This window comes from Lytechinus variegatus, chromosome 18, assembly GCF_018143015.1.
Source record: "Lytechinus variegatus isolate NC3 chromosome 18, Lvar_3.0, whole genome shotgun sequence".
Classification (NCBI taxonomy): domain Eukaryota; kingdom Metazoa; phylum Echinodermata; class Echinoidea; order Temnopleuroida; family Toxopneustidae; genus Lytechinus; species Lytechinus variegatus.
Window position 1 is genome coordinate 14,926,062 of NC_054757.1, and position 10,802 is coordinate 14,936,863.

At 35.9% G+C, this 10,802-nt stretch overlaps 1 pseudogene; it reads right to left on the reverse strand.

Annotated features, from left to right (window-relative positions):
- Positions 1–452: 452 nt before the first annotated feature.
- Positions 453–10,582, reverse strand: LOC121431743 (annotated as a pseudogene).
- Positions 10,583–10,802: the final 220 nt, after the last annotated feature.

Here is a 10,802-nt window from a genome sequence, read left to right on the forward strand (position 1 = left end):
AATTGCACAATCTACATAGTTAATAAAAAAATACCTATGAAGTGCACATCTCGAGACAATTTCTGCATCAAATTGCTTTTGAAATCGATCCGTCATTAATATCATAGTTTTTTTCTATTTAACGAATACTGCGCGATTGTTTGAAGTAACGAAACATTTGACATGGTTGCATATTAGATTAATACATCATATACATGAACACGAATTATTTAATAGTTTCAATATTTCAGGAGGGAAATGAAAAGATTCCCCGTCCCCGGGGTACACAAGAATAATTTGAAAATGAAAACTTGTTATGACTATGGTAAACGCTCCATGAGGTCGTGTCCTCTTTTTTTATGCTCGGTCTTACCAAAGAGCAGACTCCTGACCGACCGAATTCATTACATTATTTCCAATACCTCACATTGGAGTCGGTTTCGTTGGTGTGACTGTAGTACTAGTACTAGTATTATTATTCGATCTTTAGTGGTGGCAGCGGCGGGATACAGATCGGTGAATAATCAATCTGTCAAGAATCAGAATTTCAGAAAATTTTAGTTCTCTCCTTATTTTTCCGCTAATGGTTTGATCTTGTTAGCTGCGTCAATGACATTTGATGTTTCGACCATGTCTCCGAACGATTGGTTAGGGTATTCATAGATGAGACCCGTCTCTCCTGGGCCGATGACAAAGATTCCTCCAAGAGTCCAACCGTCACCTGATTCAGAAAGAGAGGGAGGGAGAGGGGAGGGGTGACAGTGACATGCAAACAAACGTTATTTAACGCTATAATTCAAATAATGCAGAGTTGCGAGAGTGTCACATTAAATATAAACAAGAATGATTCAATACTTTTGAAGCCAGTAATGGTCGCAATCCGTAGCAAACTAAACCAATATGTACAAGTGTACATGACTCTCAAACGGGAAAGGAAAAGAGAAAGAAGATGACGAAAATACACTTCTTACATGATCAAAACGTTTTAAATTATCTACAGGCTTACGAAAGCCTGAAGTAAGGTGTGAAAAATAAGGAGCAAGATCCTATTTACAAGACAGAGAGCCTACACTCAGGCTGCAAATTTGAACAAAACGCGATATTAAAAATAATTACGCTATCTGCATTTAATTATTAAAGGCTGATAAGGTAAATTTACTAACTTAATTATTTCTTACTTATTTTTTTTTTATTTATTAAACTTACCTTTTAAGTTAAGAGGAATACCCTGTTTCTTGAACTTCCACCCAACTGAAAATGTGTCTTTCTTGAAAATGGAGAAGAATCCCCTCTTTCTGAATTTTGGTCCATAGAATTTCATCTAGACGAAAAAGGATCAATCAGGATTTGATATTCAGTGTCAAAGTAAATAATAGAGGCTAATTGAAGATGGAGAAGATGGCGGTAAAGGTGGTGATTTTAATGTTTGTATTCGACGATTGAGGTAACTGGAGATGTGGAATGTGGCGGAGTGATATGTCAAGGAGGTTGTTACATTTGGGTGTGTGCGTAAGTATGTGGGTTTAAGGTGCCGTAGCTCAGTGGTCTAAGGCGCCCGACTCCTGGTATTCTATGGAAGTCCGGTGTTCGATTCCAAGCACGGCCTCTTAGCAAGGCATTCTACATTACTTTTTTTATATCTCTATCAAATAAGTAAAAGATTCTATGTGCATTGTTGATATCAACTTGTGCAGTGTTAAAACAAAAACGTGAGAGAGAATTAAATAGAGAGTAAAAAATACGGGGTGAGGGGGGTTGCGACAATATAGTGACAGCAGTGTAAACGAAAAGATCGATATGAGTGGGCGCTATTTCCACTCTTTCTTGAAAGTTACGACTTCATGAAGCTCTGGAAAATCTCTCTACATCGACAAAATCAAAGGATTATTTGGAATATAAATTACTTGGATTTGAACAATATAGACAAAGGCAGCAGGGATCTGTTGTTTGGACGAAAATTGGACTGGATTCTGTCAGATTTTGGATATAGTTTATGATACGTCTTTGCAATTTTGAAAATGGCGGCTTATAACACGGAAGCCAATGAGAGGCAATCATACGCAGCGGCAACAGGGATCAAAGACAAACACATCATTACTGGTAAGCCAGTTTTCTTTAAACATCGGGATGTACCCCATGTTATGGAAAAGGACTTGGAAAGTCAAGAAGTATACAAGGCCCTCCTAAAATCTGCGCCTACATCTCATATCATGGGCATACAGAAAGTTGGTGGGTTATGGAGGCTATACATTACACTTCAGGACTATAGAATTGCACTGATAGCAAGTGGTTTGAACATTCGTAATGCATGCATAGCAGTATATGATTCTAACCCATTTCTAGCGGGTGGATATGAGAACCTTCTTAGACTAACTGTGAAAGACATTCCTTTGTCTATAGACAACTCAGTGATTGTAGATGAACTTGAGAAACGAAAATACAAGGTGTCGGGAAAGGTTACGTTCCCAAAGTTGAGGGTAGATGGCCAACTAACAAACTGCCTAACGGGCGACAGAGTCATCTTTATAGAAAAACCAGCACAACCTGTTCCGAGAATCTTGTCTTTCGGAAATTTTCGTGGAAAGGTCTTTCATGCAAACCAAGTCATCAAAGATCAAATCATATGTTCAAACTGTCTTAATAAGGGACATCATCGTTCAACATGCACAAACCAGATCGTATGTCGGATGTGCAAGAGGGAAGGGCACTTACAACGAGATTGTCCGAACCCCGGATTAACAAGCGAAGAAGGCCGAGAGGAGCCGATCGTTAACAAGTCTACTACTCGGGAGCGAAGTCAGAACGACAAAAGGGAGCCGATGCGAAACGTCGTCAAGACAACCAGCCACATAGCTGACAACCAGGCTGGAGTTGAGCTGCCGAAACGGACCGCTACCAAGACAACGAGACGAACAGCTGACAACCAAGAGGCTACCGAATTGCAGACCCTTTCACAAGATGAAACGTCGGGCAACACACAGTCAAAGATAACCCAATTCATTCGTAGCGAGCGTCTTAAACAAGCAGACCGGGATCAAGGTCACACGGAAACCAGCGCTGACGAATCGAGTGATGGTGATAGTCTAGAAATCGAGACGGATGATTGTCCAGAATCGGAAGTATCGATAGAGTCACCCGAGTTGCCGAAGACCAGATCTCAACTCGCAGCGAAGAAACCAGCTAAGAAAAGAAAACTAAAGGAGAAGAAATCAAAGAAAAAGTGAGGAAAAATCTTATTGGTGTCTCACCGTAATTTTCTTACATCATGTCAACGTGTCATCTTTTAAGCGTTAATGTGAGAGGATTGCGCAATAAAACCAAGCGCAACATCTTCTTCAAATGGTGTCAAAACCAAAAAGCTGACCTCATTTTAGCCCAAGAAACGTATTGGTCGACGGAGATCGAACCAGTGATTAATAGTGAATGGAAAGGCAAAGTTTTTTTATTCTCATGGAAGCAATCGTGCAAGAGGTGTCGCAGTTATAGCAAAGGAAAATATAAATATCAACATTACTAGAGACAGTAGCTGTGTAGATAACACTGGAAGACTATTAGTGATAAGATTCACGAAGAACTCTGCTAATTATTGTCTGATTAATTTGTACGCCCCAACGGAGAAAAAGAACAAAGATTCATTTTTTAGGAAACTACGAAAAACAATAGATCATATCCAAAAAGAAGACAAAGATTGTTATCTAATTATTGGAAGCGACTGGAATTCTGTATTAGACCCAGTTAAAGATACAAAAGGGTCAAGAAGTTTTTACTATAAAACTCCACACAATCTTAAAATTTTGCTGAAAAATAAAGGGTTCGTAGATGTCTGGAGAAAATTTAATAAAGATGTAAAACAATTCACTTGGAGAAATATGAACATGGATATTGCATCCAGATTAGACTATTGGATAATAAGTAAGGACATGTTGGGGAAAGTTGTCTCTACAGACATTAGACCCGTCGTTAAGGGAGATCATAATGCAATTTCTTTGAAATTAAGAGATTGAGCGATATAATTAAAGGTCCAGGATATTGGAAACTAAATACTTCTTACCTTAGTGACAATAACTTTAAGATGGGAATTAAAAATGTTATATCAAAATGTCTCAGTGATAATGAAAATACCTCTATGATGAAACTAGAGATTCTGAAGATTAAATGTAGAGAATTTGCTCAGAAATTTAGCAAACGTAAAAGGAAAACAAAACGTGAAAAAGAACTTTTGGAAATTGAGTTAGCCAAATATGAATGTGATTTAGACAATAGAAATAATGATATATCAAAAGAAAAATACCTTCAAGTTAAAGAAAAGTTAGAGAAGTTATACATAAATGAGTGTAAAGGGGCCGCAGTAAGGTCACGGATCAGATGGACGGAAGAAGGGGAAAAAAACACAAACTATTTTTTATCCCTTGAGAAAAAAAATGGGGAAAATAAGCTTATTACTCAACTAAGAGTGAATGGAAAGAGACATGTAGTTACTAAGCAACAACATGTCTTAAGAGAAGTTAAACTGTATTATGAAGATCTGTACAAGAGAAATCATATTAATCTAGATCATATGAATGAATATGTGTTCTCACAAGATGTGAAAAGGCTTAGTCAAGATGAAAGAAATAAATGTGAAGGCTTAATGAATATGGCAGAATGCAAAAAGGCTGTTTTCTCTATGAAGAGGAATAAGGCGCCAGGTATGGACGGCCTGCCCATTGAATTTTATCAAGTTTTCTGGGAAGAAATAGGCGAGTTGTTAATTAATGCATTCAATGAATTTTTCAGTAATGGACAGATGTCGCCTTCACAACGAAAAGGTCTCATAACTTTGATTTATAAAAAAGGAAACAGTGACGATTTAAAGAACTGGAGACCAGTAACACTACTCAATTGTGACTATAAAATAATTGCAACAGTTCTAGCATTGAGATTACAAAAGATTTTAACAAGTATTATTATGGAAACACAAGTAGGGTATATTAAAGGACGATTAGGAGGTTTTAATGTAAGAATTGTTAAAGATATGATAGATTACATGCATGAAAAAAATGTTGAAGGTGCGGTCATGATGGTTTATGTTACCAAAGCATTTGATTGTATCGATATATCTTTTATAATGAAATGCTTAGACAAGTTGAATTTTGGCAATGAATTTCGCAATTGGATCTGTGTCCTTTACAATCAAATAGTAAGTTCAGTAATTGTAAATGGCAGGATAACAGAAGAGTTTCAAGTGCAAAGAGGAATACGGCAAGGCTGTCCTCTTTCGGCACTTCTGTTTGTGATTGCAGCTGAATTCTTTGCAAACAAAATACGCAAAAATGATACTATAAGAGGTGTTTGTTTTGATGAAACCAATGGTCACTTTGAGTTAAAGGTATTACAGTATGCAGATGATACTACCTTTTTTGTTGGAGATGATAGCTCATTAGAAATTATTTTAACTGAATTGGAAGATTTTGGTAGTGTAGCCGGTCCTAAAATTAACAAAGAAAAAACTGCACTCTTATGGATAGGTAAGGAAAAGAATCGATGGGTAATACAAGACCTTGACCTGACATGGGCAGAAAACCCAGTAAAATATTTGGGCTTTTTTATCTCTAATAATGAGCAAATTGCTAACAGTACAGATTGGGAAAATAAGTTAGAGAAAATGCAACGTCTTCTAGATAATTGGCGTAAAAGAAACTTGACATTATACGGTAGAGTGACGATTGTGAAATGCCTGGCACTCAGCCAAGTAGTCCATTTGCTTATGTTTAATTCTGTTCCATCAATAATTATTAAGAAACTAAATAGAATGTTTTTCAAATTTCTTTGGAACTCACGAATGGAAAAGGTTAGAAGATGTGATGTTATTAAAGATTACTCACAAGGTGGTTTGAAAATGGTTGATGTAGAAAAGAAAGTAGTCAGTTTCAGATTAAGGTGGTTAGGAAGGTTAACAAATGAGGTAAATTCTATGTGGAAAACACTTGGAAATTATTGGTTTGAGCGTTTTGGAACTCTTAATCTAATCTTGAATAGCGACCTTCGGGTTCATAACGTTATCCCATTGTTTGATAAGAAAATACCTCCATTTTATGTTGAAATAATTCGGGCTTGGAGTCTGATTGATAAAGAAATATTATTCAGAAAAGAACATGAGGTTGAAAATATTTTATGGTTCAATCATTATATTGTTTTTAATAAATCACCACTATTTTTCAAGGAATGGTACAATAGCGGAATAATATATTTGGAAGACATTTTGAATGTTGATGGAGGCTTTAAAGATGTATCCGAAATTTCATCAATGTTGAAATTTAAGAATAGTAAAAGATCTGTCATTTTTGATTATTCAAAATTGAGGCAAGCTATACCAAAAATTTGGCTCTCAAAATCTTTTATTACGAACCTACAAAAATCTGCGCATCTTGATATACCCAGACTAAAAATAGGTAACTCAGTAAAATGTCTGGACCATGTACCTTCAAGATACTTTTACAATTATATTATACGTCTTGAAGGGTCAAATTCACGTTGTTGTTTCTTTTGGGAAAATATTTCGAAAATGAGTATAAGCTGGAATATTTGTTTCGAGAGAAACTTGTTAACAGTAAAAGAAAACAAACTTAGATCATTTAATTTCAAAATACTGTATAATATATTGCCTGTGAAAAGAAATTTATGTAAATGGCGCATAAGCGAAGATGCTTATTGTAATAGTTGCCATGTAGAAGACATAACACACGCTTTGATCACTTGTAAATTGAATCAAAATTTTTGGTCTTATATGATTTGGTTGATCAAAAAAGCCTTCAATAAACACGTTGTTATCGATGTCGATCTTTTGATAAAAAATAACGAGCACAAAGAATTAGATGATATCATTAATATAGCCTTTTGGACTGTGTATAAATCAATTTTGTTACGTAATTACAGGAAAGTAGACAATAGACCATCAAATCTAACGTTTTTATTTAAATCAGAATTGCGGAGGAGGCTAGAAATGAACAAAAACTGTACTGGTAAATCTCTGTATCGTCTTCCGTATGTATTATTTGATTATGTTTAATGTATTTTGATGTAAATGTGAAATGTATATACAGATGATTAAATAAATGCTATTGAAAGAAAAAAAAAGATCGACATGATCGATGGCTCGAAGTATAGGAGTTTACGAAACCTCGGACTCACCTTAGTGTCAAGGAAAACTTCGCCATCAAAGAAAGGCAGGAAGTCTTGGTAGCCAAGCGATTCTCGGAGAACAGCATAAAGCTTGATACCCCGAGCATCCAGCTCTGGCTTCAAGGAGGAAACCGTTCTGGCTTCCTATAAAGATACAAAAGGCAGTGAAAATTATTGAGCTAGCAGAATTAAGATCAATCCTTAAACACGTAACAGCAGAAACATATATTTTGATTACATCATTAATGATGTCGACACGGTAAAAAAACCCCCCCCCGCCAAATTACTAAAGGGCCGGGCTTGGCCTAAAAGTTTTCGCCAACGGGGGTCTTAATTTCTGGCCAGTTATTTCGTCAAAGCGATCACTACCGGGCAACTTCCTTAGAATATCTCGATTTATCCTGATCATGTGAAAGAAAGAAACGTTGTGTGTTTGACATGTTTTAACATTATAGCTTTTTTTTGGGGGGGGGGGGTGAGCGGGGGAGGCTTGTATTCCTGTAAAAAGTTCGTTTTAATTTTCAATTTCAACTTACCCCCTTACACAAGGATCATCCAGGCCTCCTCACTGCCAGCACCACGACTCCATTGTCCCTCCAGAGATCTTTCGCTTTGAAAAGCTTCTTACCAACTTCCGATCCTTCTAGGAAAGTGAGGTTTGAGAGCCGGGTATCCCCAAGAAGCTGAAGGGTGGCATCGGCTAGATATGGCTCCGTTGCCTCGGTTGGCCGGTGGTTCGTACCGGCGGCCATAATCTTCTGAGAGATGAATGAATGAATCAATGAAGAAATTAATGAATCAATCGATCGATCAATCCATCCATCAATCTATCCATCAATGAATGAATGAATCAATGAATCAATCAATTAATGGAAAAAATAATGAATACATTAATTAATACTTAATTAAACAATAATTGTTCTGTGGATAGTTGGTAAAACACTCTGTCTAGCACAAATGATCGAAAACGTTATATTAATCAATCAATTTAGTAAAATAAAAAGATTAGTGCAGTATCATCACAGTCAATTCTTACAATATTCTATGGTCAACACTTTATATTTATCAGTGCTCTCTACAAACATAGCATCATTATCTTTTTAATTAATTATTACTTTTTCAACGAGGGCAAAGATCGCATTGGCCATGGAACCCTGACTATTTTGAAGTCGTGGTCGAAGTTCATTTGTGACCTAATTAAGATATTTATGTTCATGTATGAAATGATCCCAAGTTACATTGTAATTAAGACAGAAAAAAGTGAGTAAAAAAAGTCTCAAGATAAAGAAAAAATATTAGTGTGTATCAGTTTTAAGGCATCCAAAACAATTGAGACCAAAAATGCCAACTAAGGGAACCATGGCATCACCAATTCACTATTTTTTTTCTTATGATATAAATATTCGAATTCTTCCGCGTTGTGCAGTGTTTTATTCCTCCACGATTGTATGGAATTGTTATTGTTGTAACCAATATTGGTGATTACCTCCCCCCGACTTTTCTAAGTGTAATTAAGTTATTTATAATGTACCCTTTCTTGTACTTCTCTAAGTTCTCTTTACTTTTATGTTTTGCTCTCAACTATATAAGCGCCTTGAGCATTTTGCTTCATTTCATGCATTGCATTTTATTCACGGTTTATTCAATAGGCATGTATCGCAGTAAAACTGAATTACGCATGATTTATATGGTATTAATTAAATATACATGGTAAGAAAAATACAGACGTTTAATCAAAATGGAAAAGACGCTATATAATTCCTATGTAAAATCATTATTATTATTAAATGAATCTGTGCCATCCTGGGCTCATCCCCAGTGTGCATCATTGTGCATTAATTTCTTTGTGAAAATAAGTATAAAAGTTACAAATTAAAACAATGTTCCATCCCATTTTGATGAAATTTTCCATAGTTTGATAAGCTTGATTCGATTTTCTCTATTGATCTTATCAACTTGTTCTTGTCCAGGAGTGGACTTGACCTTTGATAGAAGATTAGCTATTAACAAAATAACGATACGAAAAACCATTATTATCGAGAATGACATTCATAGAGGAATACACACGGCTATTCTAGTGAACATAATATAGACCTATAATCACACAGTGAAAGAAGTTATCTATCAGCCTTCTGTTCATAATCTTTCTTTGAGATAGACACAGAAAGAGGAAGAGAGAGAGAAATATGAGAGAGATGGGATGGTTTGGGATTAACAGATAGAAAAGACAGAGAGAAAGAGGAGGGGAGACAGAATTAGAATAGAACACTGGCGTACAGAGTGGGGGGGGGGGCTTTGGAGCCTCTTACCCGCCCCCCCCACAAAATCAAGACCAATGAAGGAAATAAAAAAGTAACAGAGAAGGGTGAAAAATGATATTATTTTCTGAATATTATGCCAAAATCTATCACAAAATCGATGTTTCGTAACAAAAATGTTAAAATTTTGGCTTGCTCGCTCACAACTTTTTAGTAAATTTTGAGCGATACACCATATAGCCTCCTCAAATTTGTGTTACTCATTACGCCACTGGAATAGAATATAAAAGAGTATAATAGAATGAAATAGAGTTATACAGTAAAATTGAATATAACGTAACAAATTTCATTTGAATAGTCGAGTATCTATTGCACGGGTGCAATATTCCTCTGAATATCATCGTGACGCGCATTCATCCAGTCAGCTGCATGTCAAGGATCTATGTATAGGCCCGATGTGTTGTATAAATTGGAATAGTTTATATTATGCATTATATACAAACATGATGTAATATAATGTACAAAACATAATGTGATATACAATGCAGTAGAATGAAATAGAATGCAAAACAGAATAGAAGAGAATAAAATAAAATATCAAACAGAACACTATCATACCGACGCTCGGTTTGCACCCCATAGGAATTACAATGACAGGGTCCTGATGTGAACAATTTTTTTTCTTAGGGTTAGGGGGTTAGCTTGTTTTGAAAAAAAATGACAAGGCTCCCCATCCCCCCCCCAAAAAAAAAACACACTCTAAATCGTAAATAGATGATTTTGTTCAGAAAAAAAATGAAAACCAAAATATAGAAAAAAGGGTTATCGCTCCCAATTATGAAGGTATGGGGCAAATTTCACATTTCGGTATGTATATAGCCTACCTGATTTCCAGGGGTTGCTGGCCGTGCTGCCTGTAATAATTAAGATCTATGGTCATTTACAGTTGATTACCTTTGAGACCTTAACTTTACAACAATATGTATATTATGAATTTGCCTGTATCTTATAAAAGGATATACTTACACTATGGCCCTGCAGTATGCTACATGTAAGTCCAATTTATTAGAAAGAGACCGCGTACAGAATAAATGGAAACTTCTCTCTATATGACCGTTCTGCGTCCTGTACTGATCGAACTTCGACTGGAAATTAAGATGATCAATATTTGCCACGGTTCAACCATAGAGCTATTAGCTCCATGGTTTAACCGTTATGCAACTATATGCAAATAAATGACACTACAGTTTCTCGTTCTTCAGTCCCAATGAATACAGTCTAGGCCCATGGTCTTTAAAAGTCAGACCCAGTGTGTGTGTTGGGGGGGGGGCTGCTGATTTGTTTCTTTTTCTTCTTGTTATTTCAGTGAAATAGTTTCCTTCTTTTTCGTCAAGTTTTCCAATG